Source organism: Nyctibius grandis, chromosome 6, assembly GCF_013368605.1.
Source record: "Nyctibius grandis isolate bNycGra1 chromosome 6, bNycGra1.pri, whole genome shotgun sequence".
Taxonomy (NCBI): Eukaryota; Metazoa; Chordata; class Aves; order Nyctibiiformes; family Nyctibiidae; genus Nyctibius; species Nyctibius grandis.
This window is the reverse complement of record NC_090663.1, coordinates 18,277,558-18,293,270: the sequence shown is the minus strand read 5'-3', so window position 1 is coordinate 18,293,270 and position 15,713 is coordinate 18,277,558.

The following is a 15,713-nucleotide window of genomic DNA, read 5'->3' as shown; positions in this document are numbered from 1 at the left end:
TCCCAAACTGGACTAGATGATCTTTCGAGGTCCCTTCCAATCCCTAACATTCTGTGATTCTGTGAAACTGAGAGAGTGGCACATGGGACTGTGAGGACCTTTGGGAATCCCCTTTCCAAAGCCTGCCATCAAACTAGTAATAGCCCTACAAGGAGGACTTCAGAAAAATTTGTTAGTTCTGGCAGCGTGGATGTGAGTATTCAGATGTCAAATGACTGCTGGGGATAACCTGGTCTGCCGTGAGCACCCCATTTCTTGTCTGCTCCACAGCACAAGTATTGTGGGGAAACAGATGAGGCACCCACTGCAGTGAGGCGGTGCATTATACCGACATTTCAGATCACGACCATGACCCCTAATAACTAGTGGTCATGCTCAGCTGAAGTGGTTTGATATCTGCTAGGAGGTAGGGATAAATTAGGACTCGGTGCTTTGACACAATGCCAAGAATGACGGGTCCTATCTCTGGCTTCGATGCAGTGCCTTTGTCCTGCTCAGCTGCTACTTCAGGCACTGAAGCTGCTTTCACTGACTGGTGAATTGTCTAGAGCAAGATACTCTAAGATGTACAAGGGCTTAAAATGATACTCATCTGACCCTTGAAGGACTCTAAGGCAGGAATAGTGAATCCTTCTCCCTCTCTCTCTTGGAATTTGCACTTCCCTAGGTCTGAGAATTATGCCCGTTTTGTTTAAGAGAAATGGATTTTCTTTAGCCAGAGAGAGCTCATTGAGTTCATAGGCACCTAACACTAATGACACTTTGTAGGTCATCATTGGTAGAAGTATCAGAAGAAGATTAAAGAGGGAATTGGCAATTGGAAGGATACCATAAAGCTTAGAAACAGTATTCATTTGTTCACAGCAGCTCATTTTCTTCAGGGTCAGGAGAGTGAAGAGCCTCCATAATTACTAACTACAAATGTTTACATCATCCAGGGAATTGCATATTCCCTTTAATTGTTGATAGCAGTTCAGATACTTGAGGTAGAGGAAGTGAAACATAGAGGGAATAAGATCAGTTTTTACAGACAGTTCTCACTCTTTCATCCTAGGAGGAAACAAGCTGCTGTGAACACAGGGGCAGTACAGTTTAGCTAAAACTTTCAAAAAGTTGAAAATAAACCACCATATTGGGGTACCAAGTTCATTTGAAAAATTATGAAGTAGCACCACAGATTTCTACAGAGCAGATTATAATTCACCTACATATAACCAAGTGTTTTGGTCCACAGAATAAGTATACAGGTTCACCAGGCAAAATTGCATGTTTGCAATGAATTTACCTTCCTTGAAAATGCCCTTTGCACACACATCTAGGTCATAGTGCCGCCATTTGCTTTCTTCCCCTTGTAAATTGCTCAGCAGACAAAATCCCAGCTGTGAACTAGTAAAATATCTTGACAGCCTTAGCAAACCAAAACACATGTAACTACTGAAACAAAGTGTCCTGCCTCAGGAAAAGGCGCTTAGAGAAAAGTATATTGCATTTTACACATGACAAAACAATACTGAAGCACCTCTGTGCTGACACTTGTGGGAAACTAGGATTTAACATCAGTCAACAAAAGCAGGCTCTAAATATAGTTATGCTTATTACCAGTACTGGGAATTTTATTATAATATTCATTAACCATTGTGTTTATCAGAGAACTTATATCTACTTAACTCATGGCACCCTGGAAAAGATTTCCCAAGGATAATTAAAACCTGAAATCCCTGGGAGATTAACATCAGCAAATCCCAGTCCCCTAGGTCTAACGGATCAGTCTGAGGATTCATAGATGTCCTTTACGTAGTCATTACTGTTTCAGGCTGCCCGTTTCATGTACTAACAAAAATGGCCAGTACAGCCTTTTGTCAAAGTGAATAAAAGCAAAGTACATTAGGAGGGTGGTCGGACCAGGCAGTGAAGCATTTGACTTTACACCTTTGTTTTGCTTCTGAAATAGCTTTGCTTTCCCCTGACATCCAGTCATTGTTTAGGTCACCAGGGCAAGTTTTAGAGTGTTTCCTTTATTCCCGAAGGACTCTCTCACTCACACCCCCTGATACACATATATATATATAAAAAGAAAGGGAAGGTGTGAGAAAATTCCAGATGGTAGTAGAAATAATACATGACAAAGATTTTGAGAGGAAGCAGGAATAAATGAAGATGCCATACTAGGAACATAGTAAAAGCCAGGGGATTTTTGGTCCAGGAAAACAGGAAAACAGGAAACCACATCTAGGATGCATATGCATTTTTTCATTTAAAAGAAACATGTGTCAATCATTTTTTCACTGATGGCAACTACTGGTATGGGGTAGGGTGGGCAGCTTTTAGCATAAGTTAAGTAAGAGGAGGATGCTCCTAAAAGCAGCTAAATTGACTGAAAGTAATTTTCAATTTCTATTGCAACAAAATGACCAGGTAAGCAGGACTCTCTTTACAGTCCTCCTTTGAACACAAATTTGGCTAAAGTAAATTCATGGGGTTATGGAGATACAGACACAGTATTTCTGAATCATAGTCCTGGAGATAAAAGTTGACAAAATGGAAAATATTAGGTCTTGTGGAGTCTTTTTTACCCAAAGCAGATGTGTTTGTTAGAGCCCTAAAAGTTCACCACTATACAAGTAACACTGCTCAAACAAGAGTGTGAGAAGACAAAACACCATCATAACTTCTAAGTAATTAATTATATTCACAATCATATGAAGGAGTAAAATTTAAAAATACATGAAAACTAAAGAATATTCCATGAAATACATAGGGAGCATGAATCCTGATGTGTTGTCTTTTTAGATATTTTGTTTTTACTAAAGCTTTCACAGGCACTAGTTACCAGAGTAGAAAGCAAATATTAATACATTAATAATTTGTCATACAGAATTGTAAGATACTTCCTAAAAAAAAAGATCTGTTTCAATTTGCACATTTCATATTTGCCAAAATCCTTGGGCTAAATGTCAGCACACAAAAAGTGAATCCCCCAAAAGACAGTGTCCACTAGGTGTAGTTAGGGAGATCCTCACTGCTACATACTGTACATATACTGCCTGTCATTTGCACTTGGAAAAGAAATGTGAAGAGTGAAAATCATTTGATCTTCCATGCCAGTTTCCTGTATTCTCTCCACCAGGCTGCCAAAATTCAATGCATTGTGAGGATTCATTAAATATGTGCTATGCAGTATTGTAATACATGAACAGCATTTTTAGGAAGATGTGGAGGGCTGCCAAGATGGGCAGGGGCTGGGGCACATGACATACATGGAGAAGCTGAAGGTGGGCTTGTTCAGCCTGGAGAAGAGGGGACCGAGGGGAAACCTTATTTCTCTCTCATGGGTGATCATAGGGAAGACAGAGTCAAACTCTCCTTGGAGAGGCACAGTGAAAGGATGCGAAGCAATGGACACAAGTCGCAGGAAGGACAATTCTATGAGGAAAAAAATATCTCCCAATGAACAAAGTTGAACCCTGGAGCAGGTTGTCCAGAGAGGTGGTCTCTTGTCCTTGGGGACAACCAAAACTCTCCAGGATATGGCTCCAGGCAACCTAGTCAACTGCAAAGATCTTCTTTGAGCATGGGATTGGACCAGATGACCTCAGAGGTCATATTCTGCAATGTCATGATGACTATGCAACCTAGAAAGGTATGAAGCCATTTGCATAAAAGCAGCAATTTTAGAGGAGGCCACAAAAGTGGAAATATGTAAGGGTGAATGACTGAGTTTAAAAGACACTAAAAAATACCCCTGTTCATATCTCTTAGAGTACTTAAAAACCAGAAGGGATTCTGAAATTCTGATTTATAAATGAATCACATTTCTGAAGAAGACTACATAAAGTAAGGAAATAGTTCAAACACTGATAATCTCTGATTTCTTTGGAACATAAAGTACAAGCAGAATTCCAAGCTGGTTAAGGTAGCAAACATGGGGGTGGAGAGAAACGCTAATTATACATTAGCTCAGTTAAACTAATTCACGTGGGATTGCATCACATGAATTGATGAAATAAATGTTAGTGTATTAAATGATGGAAGAACTAGTAAACATGTAATTATTGTAAACCCATCTCTGTGAAAGGTAGCTTGGATTTGTAAATGCTGTAATAAAAAAGAGACTTTAAAAGAGATTAGACCTGTCCAGCCTGCATATACCCTACAATTTGTTTTCAACAGCAAGTAAACTGACAGCAAAATCAGCAGAAAAATAGTGTAAACATCAACAGCAAGCAGAAGGCAGCCCCTAGGATCTTCCTGGAAAAGTGAAGTAATGGTAACTCTGGGGTACGAAACACAGTTTAATTATATAGAAAGACAAGTTAAGTCAATAGCATCAAGGTGTTTGACTGGGAAGGGAAATAACTCGGATGTTAAAATGAAAAGTAAAGAGATTCTGCTCCAAATCTTTACTTGGTGTAAATCCTACAGCTGTAGCAAAGTCGGGGGTAGATTACAGCTACGTAGAACATGGCTAGGGGTCCAAACTTCAAGATGTTTATTTTGGAAGAAAGTAAAGTATAGTTCATACCCCTCTTTTCACGTTGAATAGTGTTTTGTTCTTTAGAGATAATCCCAACAAATTACTTGCAAAACAAAATAATATTCAAAGAGCTGAAACTTCAAGGTTAAGAAGAAATTAGCAAAAGTGAGCAAACCTGATAGCTGAATGTCAGCTTTTGTGCCCATAAAAAAAGCTGCTGCCTCTCTGTATCCCTGGGGTCTAAAGAACGTGCTGTGTATCATTCAAAACCTGTTAACACATTTCTTTCATCTGGAAAGACAAACACAGGTTTCTGCAACTTTGATAAATGCCCTATTTTAGTAAATCAAATCAGAGCATATTGTCATAAACAGGTACTTTTAGGCAAGATGCATTACTATGAAAAAGTTCTTGTGTACATTGCATATGTGATTAGGAAGTCAAGGAAGGGTACCAGGAGACCTGCATGGTTGAACAGGGAACTGCTGGGCAAACTCAAGTGGAAGAAGAAGGTGTACAGATCGTGGAAGGAGGGGCTGGCCACTTGGGAGGAATATAAGTCTGTTGTCAGAGGATGTAGGGAGGCAACTAGGAAAGCTAAGGCCTCCTTGGAATTAAACCTTGCAAGAGAGGTCAAGGACAACAGAAAGGGCTTCTTCAAATACATTGCAGGTAAAGCCAACACTAGAGGCAATGTAGGCCCACTGATGAATGAGGTGGGGGTCCTGGAGACAGAGGATAAAAAGAAGGTGGAGTTACTGAATGCCTTCTTTGCCTCTGTCTATACTGCTGGAGGCTGTCCTGAGGAGCCCTGGACCCCTGAGGCCTCAGAAGAAGTCAGGATAGAGGAGGAATCTGTCTTGGTTGATGAGGGCTGGGTCAGGGACCAATTAAGCAACCTGGACGTCCATAAATCCATGGGCCCTGATGGGATGCACCCGCGGGTGCTGAGGGAGCTGGCGGAAGTCATAGCTAGGCCACTCTCCATCATCTTTGCTAAGTCGTGGGCAACGGGAGAGGTGCCTGAGGACCGGAGGAAAGTGAATGTCACTCCAGTCTTCAAAAAGGGCAGGAAGGAGGACCCGGGTAACTATAGACCGGTCAGCCTCACCTCCATCCCTGGAAAGGTGATGGAACAACTTGTTCTTGGTGCTGTCTCTAGGCACATCAAGGATAGGGGGATCATTAGGGGCACTCAGCATGGCTTCACCAACGGGAAGTCTTGCTCAACCAACTTGATAGCCTTTTATGAGGATGTTACCCGGTGGATAGATGATGGTAAAGCTGTGGATGTGGTCTATCTCGATTTCAATAAAGCGTTTGACACGGTCTCCCACAGCATCCTCGCACCTAAACTGGGGAAGTGTGGTCTGGATGATCAGGTAGTGAGGTGGATTGTGAACTGGCTGAAGGGAAGAAGCCAGAGAGTAGTGGTCAGCGGGACAGAGTCCAGTTGGAGGTCTGTGTCTAGCGGAGTTCCGCAAGGGTCGGTTCTGGGACCAGTTCTATTCAATATATTCGTTAATGACTTGGATGAGGGAATAGAGTGCACTGTCAGCAAGTTTGCTGATGACACAAAACTGGGAGGAGTGGCTGAGATGCCGGAAGGCTGCGCAGCCATTCAGAGAGACCTGGACAGGCTGGAGAGTTGGGCGGGGAGAAATTTAATGAAATATAACAAGGGCAAGTGTAGAGTCCTGCATCTGGGCAAGAACAACCCCATGTACCAGTACAAGTTGGGGACAGAGCTGTTGGAGAGCAGCGTAGGGGAAAGGGACCTGGGGGTCCTAGTGGACAACAGGATGACCATGAGCCAGCAGTGTGCCCTTGTGGCCAAGAAGGCCAATGGCATCCTGGGCTGTATTAGAAGGGGTGTGGTCAGCAGGTCGAGAGAGGTTCTCCTCCCCCTCTACTCTGCCCTGGTGAGGCCGCATCTGGAGTATTGTGTCCAGTTCTGGGCCCCTCAGTTCAAGAAGGACAGGGAACTGCTAGAGAGAGTCCAGCGCAGAGCCACGAAGATGATTAAGGGAGTGGAACATCTCCCTTATGAGGAGAGGCTGAGGGAGCTGGGTCTCTTTAGCTTAGAGAAGAGGAGACTGAGGGGTGACCTCATTAATGTTTATAAATATGTAAAGGGCAAGTGTCATGAGGATGGAGCCAGGCTCTTCTCAGTGACATCCCTTGACAGGACAAGGGGCAACGGGTGCAAGCTGGAGCACAGGAGGTTCCACTTAAATTTGAGGAAAAACTTCTTTACTGTAAGGGTGACTGAACACTGGAACAGGCTGCCCAGAGAGGTTGTGGAGTCTCCTTCTCTGGAGACATTCAAAACCCGCCTGGACGCGTTCCTGTGTGATATGGTCTAGGCAATCCTGCTCCGGCAGGGGGATTGGACTAGATGATCTTTCGAGGTCCCTTCCAATCCCTAACATTCTGTGATTCTGTGATTCTGTGATTCTGTGTGATTATGCTTAATGTATAGAGCTCACCCTCTGAGAACGGTTTTAGCCATTTATTTCAGAGTACATTTATATAAAACACAAGCGATCCCATCAGGATCTGTAGGTTAACATTGAGGATATCAGCTAGCCTTGTTATTCAATGTGAAGTTTGTTCTCTCCTCCACAACTTCTCCTTTGTGACACTGAATAAATAACAGACCTGTAGTTTTTGAGGGCACACACACAGAGGCTTTGTGATAATCTTCTGAATCTGATCATAGATTCTATGTTTGATTGTGTAATTTAACTAGAATGTCTTTTAGAAAGACCTCACATCCTGATTTTGAAACTTTCGGTAATGGAGAACACATGACTTTTTATTAGATGGTCCAACAGTCACTTGCCTTCAGCTTAAGAAATATAAATCTAAATTTAAATAGGAACAGAATTTCAGCCTTTGAAGTAACTCCATTGCTCTGGGCTTCCCTTTCCACCTGCTGTATTTTGTTCACTTAGTCCAGATTCAACCAACATGTTGCCTTCAAGCAAAATTCATCCTGAGTGATTCTTCTATCTCACCCACGATGACATTTTTCCCCAAGAAAATAGCTATTGTGCAGGTCCTTGTGCAGTACCAGTGCAAACCAAGGCGCTACCCCACCCAAAGCAAAGGCAAGGCAGAAGGCAGTTTTTGCCCGCATAAGACTGTGTGATATCTGCTGTGTCTCAGGGGTGGGTAAAAGCATCCTAAGTCACCTGCCTCCACCTTTCTGAGCAAAAGCACAGAGGCGTGCAGCATACAGAGGAGTGACATCTCGATTTCAGTAAAGCGTTTGACACAGTCTCCCACAGCATCCTCGCAGCTAAACTGGGGAAGTGTGGTCTGGATGATCGGGTAGTGAGGTGGATTGTGAACTGGCTGAAGGAAAGAAGCCAGAGAGTGGTGGTCAATGGGACAGAGTCCAGTTGGAGGTCTGTGTCTAGCGGAGTCCCTCAAGGGTCGGTACTGGGACCAGTACTATTCAATATATTCATTAATGACTTGGATGAGGGAATAGAGTGCACTGTCAGCAAGTTCGCTGATGACACAAAACTGGGAGGAGCGGCTGACACAACGGAAGGCTGCGCAGCCATTCAGAGGGACCTGGACAGGCTGGAGAGTTGGGCGGGGAGAAATTTAATGAAATATAACAAGGGCAAGTGTAGAGTCCTGCATCTGGGCAAGAACAACCCCATGTACCAGTACAAGTTGGGGACAGAGCTGTTGGAGAGCAGCATAGGGGAAAGGGACCTGGGGGTCCTAGTGGACAGCAGGATGACCATGAGCCAGCAGTGTGCCCTTGTGGCCAAGAAGGCCAATGGCATCCTGGGCTGTATTAGAAGGGGTGTGGTTAGCAGGTCGAGAGAGGTTCTCCTCCCCCTCTACTCTGCCCTGGTGAGGCCGCATCTGGAGTATTGTGTCCAGTTCTGGGCCCCTCAGTTCAAGAAGGACAGGGAACTGCTAGAGAGAGTCCAGCGCAGAGCCACGAAGATGATTAAGGGAGTGGAACATCTCCCTTATGAGGAGAGGCTGAGGGAGCTGGGTCTCTTTAGCTTAGAGAAGAGGAGACTGAGGGGTGACCTCATTAATGTTTATAAATATGTAAAGGACAAGTGTCATGAGGATGGAGCCAGGCTCTTCTCAGTGACATCCCTTGACAGGACAAGGGGCAACGGGTGCAAGCTGGAACACAGGAGGTTCCACTTAAATATGAGGAAAAACTTCTTTACGGTGAGGGTGACCGAACACTGGAACAGGCTGCCCAGAGAGGTTGTGGAGTCTCCTTCTCTGGAGACATTCAAAACCCGCCTGGACACGTTCCTGTGTGATATGGTCTAGGTAATCCTGCTCCGGCAGGGGGATTGGACTAGATGATCTTTCGAGGTCCCTTCCAATCCCTAACATTCTGTGATTCTGTGACTCTGTGACATGCCATTGCCCCACAAGCATTCGCAGGGATATCACCGTGTCCAAGCACATTTTGGAGGTAGGGGAAGGAGCATCTCCTGCACAGGCAGTGTGCGTGTAAGAGCTGAAGGAGAAAGGTGTGCGTCCTCTACAGACTCGACTGTGCCACGTGACTGGCACTGCTGCCACCACGTTGATCAGCAGAGAGGGTCCCAGACTCACACCAGGACTGCCGCATTTATATCACAGCCTTTTTGGGAAGGGAGTCTTCCTTTACCACCACTGCACAGTGTCTGTTACAGTGTCTGTTACAGATAACAAAGCACCATGTCACCCAGAGAGAAGAAAAAGTACTTGTGCTGACTTGCAAGTGGAATAAATTGTTACATTTCATCTCATAGCCTGGTGCAATTGAAATTCCTACTCAATGTTTTTTCTGCTAATTTCTAACTTGTGTTATTTAGGGAAAAACATTTAGACGGCTTAGATGGGTAGGAATCCTCCCACTCTTAGCACAATACTTTCAACGATTCACTTTCCTAGCCAGATCTTTTTCCCTTTGTTACTCAGGTGAATGTCAAACAGCAGTCTTGGCCTGAGTACAGCAGATAATGTGTGTTGACTCCACTGCTAACAAATTAATGATGTATCTTCAGTAAGATACCACTTTCTGAATATTCATTTTTTCAGAGGGACCAGATTCTTTCTGCTGATTTCAGCAGCCTTTGTTCTCAACAACCAACTACCACTAATATAATCTAGTAAACATGACACCCTGAAGCGAGGGTTCGACCGGTTCTAACAGAATTCTGGCAACACCCAATTGACTAAAAGAAACTCAGAGAGACACCTGAGATGACAAAACATTTAAATGTTAGTAAATTAAGACCTCAGCACGGCTGCCGCCAATGGAGAAAAATTGCATGTCTAAATAGCTGTCAAAAAAATGGTGGGCGGGAGGAGGGAGAGCTTCACAAGTGATAATTAACTTAGTGAACTATATCACAAACAGTATTGTAATTTTGTAATAGATCTGAAGTGGAGTAAAAAGGTAACGTGTAAAATCTTTGTAATGAGCATTTAAACACAAAGTCCCCAAAGCAAGAACTGAATTCACAAGGGCAAGTCTCACTGAGCCACATCTTACTGACACCTTGCTGCATCCTAAGTTGAGGTGACAAGCTGTCTGCCCCAGGGAGAACAGCGAGCCATGAGCTGATAGAACAGGGGAGATGTACTTAGATATGAGACCAGCCACCAAGTTCTAATGTCTTCCACCGAGTATCTTGGCTGTATAACCCGTGGACTTGCACAGGCTGCCCTAATTCACAGACTGTTCAAATGCTGCACTTAATGTTTCTTTTGCCTTTGCTTTTCAGGAGTTTATAGTAGCTCATAAGGGTATAATAAGTTATTTACTTAAGTGAGGATGTACTTAGGTGCTTTACAACATAGACACATGCTTTAAAGAATTTTCCAAAGCACTTACTCAGGTAACTGCCATCTCTGCTAATAAGCATGAAGCTTTTCAGTATCTTGAGACCTATACATTTCTTTAAAAATCTGGAGTATACGCTTGCTGAGGTCATTTAACACCACTCATGGTGAGCTATGTTTGAGGAATTAAGCCTCAAATGGTCTGTATTTTTTGTAGCTGCAACAATACTAGGGAACTGGACGCAATAGTGAAATAGTGATGCTAATGAGACTCCTGGTGATAAACCTTTTGGGCCAGCTTGGTCAGTTAGTCTCATTTTGAGTTGTCCTGCCTATAGTAACATCTCAAAAATAATACATACAGGGTATGTTTTGAAAATAAAGACATATACTCACCATAATAGTCTTAATCCAGTAAAATTTCTTGCAGCCTACCATACCTCTGGGCTCCAGAGCAATTGTAAATGGAAACCCCACCTGGGCATAAGTAAGCCTGAATCCTCTTCGGAGAATAAGCCTAAAACTCAGTTCATGCCCATTCGTCAGGGACTGATGCTGCAGATGACTGTCTCCTAGTATAAGGAAAAGTCTGGTAAACCAAAATGATAGTGAAATAGTTCTGGGAATTGGACCCATTCATTACTAGACCACTGATTCAAACCCCCACAATGATTCAGAAGAATGAAAGAATGAATGACTTTATCTCGCAAATTGGTTTTGACCACAGTTTTTTACAAAAGCAAACCTTCAAAGGTAAATATCTGAGTACTTCATGTTTTTTTAATCCCCTATAAAAATGATCTATGATTTTTATTTCTATTTCAAAAGCTTAAGAACACTCATTATTAAAAGAAATATAACTCAGCAGGATCCTCGCACAATATGTTGATTACAATTCTATGGTATTTATTTAAGACTGAGAAAAATGTCCCTGGTGTAATGCCAGTATCTTTCACTACTGTCTACAATCAGCACCGAGTCTGCATAACTGCAGAGGTTAAAAAGGCTAAATTTGGGGTACATTTACTTGCTGCTTTAATTATTGAGAAGAAAACAGTTGGTCACTGGAGGCTGATAATATTCCTACTGTTAAAGGCCTTTTTATCTCCCAGGGTAATGAGAGACTACTTTTTATATAAATAATTATCTCTATATAATGCTAGGGTTTCTACATATGTCAAATTTTGTATTAATTTTAATTAAAAACAAGTAATTATAATACCAGTACAGAGTGACTATGCAAAGATGATAAATTACAAATTATTGATAATTAAATATTACATATGAAGGTACTTAGAAGTATTCATATTTATAATTAAAAATAACCTGAAATAAAAAGAGGCGTATGAAAACCAAGACCTATTGCTGTATTAAGATTGTCTTCCTATAAGATCCTGCTTTCTCTTATGAAATTATTAATATAAAAGCTTATAATTAAATATTACAATTTTTAATTTTTTAGTATATGATTGGTAAATTATGGGCTTTACTTTTGGTACCTTCTTACATTTTTTTTGTTCTGACTGATATAATACATGTCTTGTGGCAAGTAACTGAATTTTTTCAATATTGTGATTTAAGTTCTCTGTTCTGTTGATAATCTGGTAATTGAATAGTTTGTGCATGTCTAAGCTGTTGTGGCAGTTCATTACCTCTGTAATTGTTGATTTTTTTTTAATGATCTCTGATGTTGAGAGATTTGTGGAGTTTTAAGGGGAAAATCAATTTAAATATTTGCAAATTTGGTTTTGTATAGAAAGTATCTTTTGACAACATTTTTACTTTTAAAATTCATAAAATAATCTCTGAGTTTACTTGAGTGAGATCTAAGAGATACTTCAGCTTTCAGAATGTCATGCTATACGTTAAAGTGTAATGAATTTTGATAGACAGACTGATGTAAATCTGATTTTTAGAGATGTTGAGTCCCCAGTCATACCAGTTCAAGCTAATAAGAGCAAACAAGCCTTGCCTTCTCTAAAAACAATCAATCTGTTATGCAGATGTGCACTTTTAAATGAACATTCATAAATATCTCATAAAAGCCCAAGAATAAAAAGGAACATGATAAATTGAACTAATTCTGTTAGCTAATGTGCAGCGTGGACTTGCATTGATGCTAATAGCAGAAAAAAGGTTTTAGCATGAAACAGCACCAGCTTTTTTTTTTATTTATTTTAGATAACTCCATTGTTAATAGCTGTCATGTCACAAGTGAAATGAGTGAATGTGTGCATATGCATCTGTATAAAAATTTACAATAATAAAGATGTAATAATTCTGTATGTGCTCACACACACAAGGTAAATCTCATTATCTTGTTTGAAAGGCAGCGTGGCTCCATACGTTTTTGCTTTTGAAGTCTCATAGACCCTTTCTCTTTCTTCATTTCTCACTCTCTCCCTAGGGTGAAGGACATGAGGGCACATATATTGCTGACAGGAAAAATCTTGCTTAATGAAAATAAGCGGAGCTAAAGATTCCAGAGAAGGATACCTCAACACTGAAATGATACGTATTTGCTTTCTGTGCATTTTAGCACCAAATGGATGAAACAACGGTGCCAGCAACTGGAGTGTAGATAAGGAATGGATCAGAGCTTTTCGTGTGGAAAGATTGCATTAGCCTAGGGAACAATAGTCTCCAGATACTGCTGAGCCACAGTGTAAAGAGGAAATATAATTTAAACAAGTGAGAGCAGGTATATATTACCCACTGACCTACTGCCATGGTTCTAATTTCTTAACCTTTAAAGAGAAACATCTAATTGTTGGAGGACAAAAGAATGGTCCTGGTGTAGAAGAGAATGTGACATATCTCAACCCATGGAAAAACGTGGCTTATGTTTATAGAGCATTCTACACATGAATGAATACATACACGTACAAAGTCTGTCATTATTAATTTTGTTTTCTTCCCTGAAAATAATAAAAGAACAAAACAAAGCCCAAATGTTTCTATGCAAGGGTTTTAAATAAATGTTTCACACAAGAGAAGGAATCTTTCCAATTTTGTAAGTCATATTACATGACCTCATAAAGGATGACTGCAGACACCCTTTATTGAGCATTACATTTTATCATCATTATGGGAGTTTTGCCTTTCACTGTAATACTTAGGGCTCATCCCCCTTCTAAGCAGACTAGAAAGGGCACATCCATCTCGATGGCCCAGTCCCACATGGCGTCAGAGATCCCTCCATCACAAGCTACTACCTTCAGAGAGAGAAAATGGGAAATGGGTCAGCCTGGCTCAGCGGCATTCAGCTATGTGAATCCCTAAAAATTTTCCCATGGCAGTTCAGATCCCTTTAAAAGTTTTGCATGCTGAGATTATTTTATATTTATATATAAATACATTCATGAGTTGTGGGAGATCTTTTACAGGAAAATCCCATGTGAAGACATAGCTGAAGGAGGGCATCCTCCTCAAAAAAAGCAGCCAGGGCCTTCAAACTCACCCCAGTCTGAGCAGAAATGCATACTTAGAAGCCAGACGGATCTGCTAAGCTTGGTGTCAGAATGGAACAAAGCCTTGAAAAGAATCCAAGACAAAGTTTATGACACTATTTTATCAGATTTTTAGACATAAGCTCTTATGAATATCTCTGCAGAAAACACGTAATTGTACCTCAGTTTTCTCTTTTCATTACGTTCAGTTTTAATAACACTATTAGTAGCTCACCTTTTGATGAATTTTAAGGAAGTAGCTGCTATAAAAATAACAAACAGGCAAAGGGCATTAACCTGGAAACTTTTGACATCAACAGGCCTACTTGCATGTTTAAGTATTGGGCACCACAAAAAATATTTAGTTAATATTTAAGCTGTCAGCAATGTATCACCTTAAAACAAGAGTCTATGTTACTGAATATTACTTATCTTAAGACATAAATTTGTTTGTTTGATCTCCATATTGTCCTGTAATGAACCCTTTGAGATGATCTTCTTTCAGCACCATCTGCTACCAGAAAAAGCAAGTACATACATGTATACTTTTTCAAATCTTCATATGCAATTAATACTTTCCCTTGGTACAGTAATGTAGTCCACAGATAGGACTGGTCATGTTTGGAAAGGATAAAACCCATAGCCTGGTGAATTTGATATTACGTATTTGTATATTGGTTGGTAGTAAATAAACAGCTACTTACTGAGTTTTATGCAATATTTAAAATAAATAATTTAACTATATACTATTCTAGAATACTATCCAAGAAACTATATCCATCCTCCTAAGACTAAAAGCACTCCTAGTCCTCCTAAGACTAAAAATATTTTGTAAATAATATTTGCCTGTACAGTAACCTACGAATTTTGCCACCTTTACAATTACTGGTTTCACAACATGGAAATGATTGACTTCCTAGTGAGAGATATTATTCATCACAAGCAAAGATAGGAGAACATGACCTGAGCAACATGCTTACCAAAAAGTTAATCTTGTTCCCACTGAATGGCTTCACAAACTGCCAGTGAAGCAGGACCACCTATTTGACTTTATGTGCTCCTTTCAAAGATGCAGGTAGAACTTAGTAATGCCTTTCAGATATATCCACCTTTCAGATGCCAGCTTTTTGTTTCAGAGTATATCACAGCTACCTCATACACCATGGAAATTACAGAGCTTCTCTACTGGAATCAAATACACAGAATCACAGAATCACAGAATCACAGAATCACAGAATCACAGAATGGTTAAGGGTTGGAAGGGACCTCTGGAGATCATCTAGTCCAACCCCCTGCCAAAGCAGGTTCCTCTAGACCATGTTGCACAGGGTTGCGTCCAGGTGGGTTTTGAATATCTCCAGAGAAGGAGACTCCACAACCTCCCTGGACAGCCTGTTCCAGTGCTCTGTCACCCTCAAAGTAAAGAAGTTCCTCCTCATATTCAGATGGAATTTCCCATGTTTCAACTTGTGCCCATTGCCCCTTGTCCTGTCACTGGGCACCACTGAGAAGAGTCTGGCCCCGTCCTCTTGACACCCACCCCTAAGGTATTTGTAAGTGTTGATAAGATCCCCTCTCAGTCTTCTCCAAGCTGAACAGACCCAGCTCTCTCAGCCTCTCCTCATAAGAGAGATGCTGCAGTCCTCTGATCAGCTTTGTAGCCCTTCGCTGTACTCTCTCCAGTAATTCCTTATCTTTCTTGAACTGGGGAGCCCAGAACTGGACACAGTACTCCAGATGTGGCCGCATCAGGGCCGTGTAGAGGGGCAGGATAACCTCCCTTGACCTGTTGGCCTCACTCTCCTAATGCACCCCAAGATACCATTGGCCTTCATGGCCACAAGGGCACATTGCTGGCTCATGGTGAACTTGTTGTCTACCAGAACACCCAGGTCCTTCTCTGCAAAGCTGCTCTCCAGTAGATCAGCCCCCAACCTGTACCAGTGCATGGGGTTATTCCTCCC